Below are 8,333 nucleotides of genomic sequence, written 5' to 3'. Positions count from 1 at the left end.
ATTCCTCAGGCCACAATAAGGAACTTTCAGGCTTCCTTCATATTTAAGATTCTATGTTGTGTTTACATCTAGTATATGTGGCAATACACCACCCAGGTCTCCTGCTGCAGATGGAAAAAAAATGTACTTTTCAGATTTGATAAACAGAGAGTAGCATTAGGATTGCCAGACCCAACTTGATTTTCTTTCAGGCGGTTTTGAAGTAAATCAGTTAATTGAGCATACCTAACTTGTTCAAATAGAAAAGTAGTATAATTTTAGTGAATTTGACTATTTTTTTTTAAAGATTTTTTATTTATTTATTTGACAGAGAGAGAGCACAAGCAGGCAGAGAGGCAGGCAGAGAGAGAGGAGGAAGCAGGCTCCCTGCTGAGCAGAGAGCCCGATGCGGGGCTCGATCCCAGGACCCTGAGATCATGACCTGAGCCAAAGGCAGCGGCTTAACCCACTGAGCCACCCAGGCGCCCCTAGTGAATTTGACTATTGACCTGATTCCATTCATTTCCTTTTACAATAACATTGTTAAAATACCTACTATTTTATATTGAAAATTTTATTTTTGTGTTTTAATCTGAGGCTATTCCTTACCAACAAGGTCAGCTGAAAAGAGATAGGCTGGCTCTTATTTTCTGTATTCTTAAAATGTTTTATTCATCAACCACATTTCAATTCTCATAAATATAATTTTTAAAGCAAGGCTTTACATGAGGATAGGCTTTACTGGAGGTCAGGATGGGGGTTTTCTCAGATCAGAATATATCACATTTACTTGATTATGACAATTTTAAAAGTTTCTCTCAAAATTCTGGTCAACTCTTCTGAACTTCGGGGTCAATTAAACTTCTCAATTCATCTCACTTTTGGTTCAATTGTGGATTCTATTAATACCTTGCTTGAATCTGAATAATAAGGCAGATATATATAATACTGAGTAGTTAGCATTGAGCTCCTTTTATGTTCATGTCTAAAAAAGCCTTAGATTCTTTCATGATTGTCTATCAAGCATCCAGCCTCATCCTAGGAACATTTTTGGATCAAAGTAGATATCGGTCTAAGTTTAGTCTTGTAGAAATTTTAATTCATAGTCACATTCATCATCTTTAGCCTTGAGTATCTGATCAGGCTTAACATGGTTTCATTGCTATTTTCAGTTCTTCCTGATAGGGCATTATTTTAAAATGTTGATACTTTTAAAAATACTTAAAACATTTTTTTATGTAGGAACATTATGAAATGAATGTTCTCATCTAGCATGTAATTATATAAATAGAATAACTCTTAAATGACTGTTTAATAACACAATAGCAACATACTATTATGTATTCCTCCTACTTTATAGTTAGAGTATAATTATTTATGTGTAAGGTGAAGAGCGGCCCTTACTTTTATGCATAAGCAGCTCCACAATGGATCATAGAAGTGCAGTTACTCCACTGTAACATTTCTAATCAGTGGATGGCTCCTTTATAAACCTGCAGCCCAATTCACAGATCAACATGCCAATTAGGCTTCAAAGAAAATGAAGAGTTGGTCTCATTTCTCCGTTTCCTGATGTCTTAATAATTTTTAGAGATCTATTGATATTAGTAGAACCTAAAAGCATATGCAACTCTTATCTCTTTTCCCTTTCTGTCTGTCTCTCTATAGCTTTCTAATCTATCTGATTAACTGATTTTATACTATGCATTGTGTATTTAACTTTAAAAAAAGTTGCACATGCCTGAAAAAGAAAGCAAATTATTTTCATTTAGACCAGATAGAATGTGATAATCAAATAAATAAATTTTAATGGAACACCAATCATTGCCTTGATAAAACAAATTCCCCCTAATATTGTCTGCAATGTCAAGACTTGGAAGACAGTAATTTCTCACAGGTTTCTCTTCCCTTCAACTCTGATGTACTTTATCTTAACTTTATGTATGTTGTCTATGACTGGGCTCTAATAAGAAGAATGAAAGACAGGATGTATCCCATGCCCTTGTTTTCTTTTTTCTTTTTAAAATTTTACTTAAAATCAATTTAACATATAGTATATTATTAGTTTCAGAGGTAGAGTTCAGTGATTCATCAGTTGTGTATTATACCCAGTGCTCATTACATCAAATGCCCTCCTTAATGCCCATCACCCAGTTTCCCAATCCTCCCACCCATCTCCCCTCCAGCAACCCTTTTGGTTTCCTATAGTTAAGAGTCTCATGGTTTGTCTCCCTCTCTGATTTTGTCTTATTTTATTTTTCCATCCTTCCCCTATTTTAATCTGTTTTGTTTCTTAAATTCCACATAGAAGTATGAAATCTTATGGTATTTGTCTTTCTCTGACTGGCTTATTTCACTTAGAATAATACCCTCTATTTCCATGCATGTTGTTGCAAATGACAAGATTTCGTTTTTTGATGGCTGCATAATCTTCCATTATGTCTCTCTCTCTTTCTCTCTCTCTCTCTCTCTCTACACACACACACACACACACACACACACACACACACACACACACACACTTATCACATCTTCTTTATCCATTCATCTGTTGATGGACATCTGGGCTCTTTCCATATTTGGCTATTGTGGACATTGCTGCTATAAACCTTGGGGTGCATGTGTGCCTTCAAATCACAATGTTTCTATCCTTTGGATAAATACCTAGTAGTGCAATTGCTGGGTCATAGGGTAGCTCTATTTTTAGCTTTTTGAGAAACCCCCATTCTGTTTTCCAGAATGTACCATGCCCTTGTTTCCTAACTCTAGCTACCATTGATTACCCACTAAGGTAGGTCATGGGCCACTGACAACAAGGAATATCAGTAGGAAGAGGGATAAGAAAATTACAAATGCTTCAGTGTCTACAGGTGCATCCTTGTTTGCCATGAGCTGGCTGGAACTATAGGCAGTGAGTTACTAATTGCTCTGATATGCAAGCATGATCTGAAAGATTATATCGCAGAGATGCATTAGAAATGATTTCTTTACTGGTTGTGATAATGAACTATTAATGTATATAATGACATATTTCTACTTTTCAAGATACTTCTGCATAATTTTCTCATTTGTTTTCACAACAACGTGGGGGAAGTCTGTACAATAGTGGTTATAATTTACGTTTATCTGTGAAGATTCTGAGGATCAGACATATTAAGTGATATGCTCAAGGCCAATAGTAGGTGATGAAAATGACACTTTGTGTCCTGATCTTCTGATACTGTTGCTACTACTTCTCCAAACTGCTATTTATGATGTATTCCTTGTGTCAGGATATTGCTTTAGAAATGTAATCTTAATGAATTCTTTCAACAGCCTTTTTAGTGAGGTATTGTTTCATTTTACAAAATCCAGTGCTCTCTCCAGCAGTTCCTTTCCAAAGCTCAAAGTTGATAAAGCAACAGTACAAATATTGTCTTAGATTATCATTGCCTTTTCATTGCTTTTTAAATGTGGAGTTGATAACTCTAACTCCCTTATTCTACTTTGAGATCAATTCAATTTCTTATTTAAAAAAATCACCAGCTTTTGTGTTCATTTCTATTTCTTTCATAATAACAGGTATTAAAATTCGCATTGTATTCAGCCCTTATTTTGCTCTAAACCAGACGCAGAAAAGGCCTGCAGACAATTCTGTGTACCACAAAATGTCATACAGATAAATTATAGACCCCAGAAGTCACTGGTAACATGCTGTCCTCTCAACAAAGAAGAAGTTACTGGAGTTAGAGATAGAAAAGAAATATATTGGTTATGTGACAAAGGATATATTTACAATATAATGGTTTGTAGGTCTCAGTGAAATACTTAAAAGAAAAAAAAGACGTGAAAAATTTACTTTCTTGTTTACTTTTACAGTAGGTTGTTAAGTGACAAAATACCTCCCAACAGCACAGTGGCTAGTTTTCTCTACATGGGTGAAGGGTCTATGCATTCAACTGCAACTCCATAAGAGACTGAGTCATGCAATTTTGGGCCAGACTGCAGCCCCCCCCCATCCCCTACCAAAAAATAAAAATTCAGAAAATATATTCTCTAAAATATGGGACCTACATTAGATATAATAGCAAGAACACTTAGTTAGATTCTGAGTTACAGTAACAGATAAAACTGAATTTGCTCTTTGATATCAAGCAAGTAACCTAGATTCTTAAAATTCCAAAGCTGTTTTGAGGCTGGATGTGCTATGATGATTCATTGTGTGATAATAATGCTTAGAGTGTTCCCTGTTCTTGTGACTTTATGATTTTCATTTTTGAAATGAATAAAAATGTCCCTGTTAATCACATTTAAGAAACATATGTTTCAAATAAACACCAAATTCTCTAAAATTAGTGAATTAATCGTTATCTAACTTTCTGATTCTAGAAAACCGTATTTTTAGTTAAGTTTAATAAACTTTATGGTTGATCCAGAGGGGTTAAACATGAAGAGATTTTTGAAATTGGATTTTTAGTTGTGAATGGAAGGACGACTAGTATTCAAATATTCAAGAATTCAACCCTGGTTTATCTATTAAGAACCCTTAATAACTAAAAACACATACATTTAAGAAATTGAAGAAATAATCTTTCTCTTTGATTTTTGTTTTGTTTTGTTTTGTTTTGTTTGGAGAGAGAGAGAGAGACAGAGGGAGAGAGAATCTCACAACCCGGAGATCATAACCTCAACTGAAAAAAAGGTCAAATGCTTAACTGACTGAGCCAGAAATAGTATTTTTTCAGAACTGACTTCTGTAAGTAGAAGTATAATAAGAGGAATTCATGTGTTTGTTGAATATTCATCCTCAGCTTGAGATTTTAGATCCATTCTATCAATAATTGTGACATGCTTCATATTTTTTCTGCCTTACATGGAAAGGACTGGACTCGTTATACTTTATTGAAAAAATTTCATATAAAAAGTCAAATAATTAGGGACCTCTCTTTTTTCTAAGTATTTCCACAGTTGCATTAATGTAACCTCTGCCCTCTCCTGTACTCCACTTCATATTTCTATAAGTCCATCGGCCAAAATATCAACAAATTAAAATAAAGTTCTTCTCTTATCTTCCTTATTTGGAAAATATCATCATCTGATGATTATCCTGAAATAGAAATTAACAAACACTATTTTTTGAACCCCAGATGATCAAGATTACTATGGGATAGTCCCCAAATTTAAAGAAACTAAAAAACTCATATATAATGTATATGGATGCACCAATATACACTATAGGAAAAAAATTATGCTCAGTATCAAAATAGAACTACAAATGACGAATAATGGAAATACAAGAAAAAGATTTATTTGAATTAATGGATATGAGAAAAAGCATTTGAACCAGATATTAAGGAAGGGAGAGGGGTGAGGAGAGAGAGGAACTTTCTGGTTGAGATAATAGCTTAATGAAAGCCATACAGTGCAGTGTAGACTGAAGGAATGACAAGAGAATGGTGTGTGTATATATGTGTGTGTGTGTCCATTGTGTGTCTGGTTCCAAATATTTGTTAAGAAAACGGAGTCCATGTTGTAGAAGGCTTTGAATTCCAGGTTGAGAAGATTGTATTTTATTTTGTATTTAAGGGAAAACCATGAAAGAATTTTGAAAAGGGAATCTATAAGCCGTTGTTTTAAGGACAAAACTGGTGAAAGCAGAACACAGGATAAATCAGAAGGGGAGAAATTAGAAACATAAAGACTGACACATGGTTGTTATTGTAGTTCAGATGAGGGTGATAATGGGAGCTTGGACTTCAGCAAGAAAGATAAAAATGGAATGCAGACAGAATTTATGATAGGAAAAAAAACACAATAACTCATTTGGTGAGGTTGGAGCCTCAGTCTTCAAGAGGATGCTGATGGCATTAGTTAATATAGGAAGGTACAGAGAGAGTGGCATATGGATGCATGTGATGTAGAAGGTACGGTGAGAGTAGAAACAAAAAATGGATAACTTCTGCAAATCTTTGGGTACAATTATCTATTTTCATGTGTATGTTAATCCTTTTAGGAGAAACTATTTCTACTGCCATAATCAGCAACATTAAACGAAACAGGTTTGATTGTGATTGAAAAGACTGGTGGTTTTATTTTTGTTTTGCCATTGATGTTTGAGCTGTTGAGTTTAGATGAAAATCTGGGTAGATGAACTCTATAGTGAATGATATCATAGGAATGTTAGGAGATAGGAAAAGCCACAAGGGATGAATATTTCTGACCCAAACCTTATAATCATAATCTTAAGTGTTTTGTCTTGTGTTCTGTACTTGCTGACTGCATGGTCCATGATTATTTTTATTCTCATGGTATCCAGAGTATAAAAAAAATAGCAGAAAGTAAACTAGAGTATGACTGCATGGGAAGGAAAAAAGAAAGCATAATTTGTTTTATGCTGATTGTATACATCTCTGGGATTTGATTTTTCTCTGTGCTAGCATACTTAGAAGGGAGATAGTCAAGTGGTAGTTGTGAGAAATGAAATGATTATAATACATAATCATTTATATATAAATTATATTATATTACATATATAAATTTAAATAAGTAAATTATATATGCAAGTATGTGAGTAGTAATAAATTATAAAGATATATAAATCATACATACAAAGTATAAATATATAAGTAAATAATTATATATAGGTATATAAAAAAGAAGTCTTTACAATATTACTTATATTAGTGAAATAGGTGCATATATCAAAATCTAGAAGTCAAGCCCCAATCAAATTAAAATGTCCTTATTAAAATCAACTAAGTAGGGGCGCCTGGGTGGTTCAGTGGGTTAAGCCGCTGCCTTTGGCTCAGGTCATGATCTCGGGGTCCTGGGATTGAGTCCCGCATTGGGCTCTCTGCTCAGCAGGGAGCCTGCTTCCTCCTCTCTCTCTCTGCCTGCTTCCCTCTCTACTTGTGATCTCTCTCTGTCAAGTAAATGAATGGAGTCTTAAAAAAAAAATCAACTAAGTAAGTTATATTGTGGTAATTATTAATAGAAGGGACTATTCAAATGTGGCTTTTTAGATCTTTTCACTTTCCTCCGTATTTCATGTACCTGTTGATTCAAATATTCCACTGTCTTACCCAGCCTTCAAATAAACTTGAAAGGAGAAAAAAAAAAAGCAGTCCATTTTATTATTTTTCTGTAGGTTACTCAGTAGGAACAACTGCAGCTTTAGGTTAAGTGAGTTTTTCTTTTTCTTCTTATGTCTTTGGTTTCTATTAGCACTTGTAGCCCATAGGTAAGAGCATGGGGACTTACTCTTACCTGAGCACTTAACAAGTAACTACACATTTTACTTATCAGTACTTACCATTAGTTTAATTTTAATGTAAATAGGTTAACATTATTTTCTGGCCCCATTAGGACAGATACTCTTTAAGTTCTTTATCTAGGGATAACAAATAAACATCAAATGTCTAGGATATTCTGTACCCTCCCCTATTACCACAAATGTTTCGGAATAATCACTCCCTTTGCTTTGACAAGAGGCTAACGTATTTACAGTTTTAGTAAAATCCAGACTGAGAAAGCAGTCAAATCAGTACCAGTCTCCTGACCTATTTGGTGAAGGGACTTTTTTTTTTTTCCGTAGTGAGAAGAGTATGGGTATTTAAGCAGCACACCCTACAAATACACTTGCAAATGTAATAAATAAATCTTTCCTTTATTGCATTGTCAGGTAGAGGAGGGCAGTTCTCACTGGTCCTTTATGTGGAGGACAATAAGGGCTAACCTTTAGTGGCTCTGAACTCCTCAATTCCAAGACATAGCAAGACTCATTATATTCTCTTTCTGGAGATAGGCACTTGGGAAGCCACCCAGGTATAATTTTCATGGCAGATTTCAGGTGGAAGAGCCATTCATTAACCATTTTCCTGACATAACTGCTTACAATTATGTAAGTAAACACGGTAAATGCTATTTCTATTTGCCCCTTATATGTTTTATTAGCAAAACCATTATAACATAATCAAAATTGCATAATACAGAAATGGGAGTTGGTATAAGAATCAGGGTGCCACTTCCTGCCTGAATTTATAAGTAAGAAGCAATTATCCTGTTGAAAGAGAAAAGATTTTATAGGTAACATTAAAGGATGACATGAGGTTGAAATCTGCAACAACACTGCTAGATAATGAAAGCAAAAGTTTAGTTTTTGGAATGTAAAGAAATCTAGATGTGAATTTCTTCTGGGCATGGTATAACATTTGACTTATGAAATTCCAGTATCTTATGATCAGTGAATAATAGATTTGAGCTTGTTAGCATGTCCCCCATCTGGAAGAGGTCATGGAAATGCAAAGTAGAGTTTCTGAAAATGGGAGAGGAATATTATACAGAGTAGAATGAGTGTTTTTTAGTATTGCTTTCTT

This window comes from Lutra lutra, chromosome 6 (assembly GCF_902655055.1).
Source record: "Lutra lutra chromosome 6, mLutLut1.2, whole genome shotgun sequence".
NCBI lineage: Eukaryota > Metazoa > Chordata > Mammalia > Carnivora > Mustelidae > Lutra > Lutra lutra.
Note: the sequence above shows the minus strand (reverse complement) of the source record.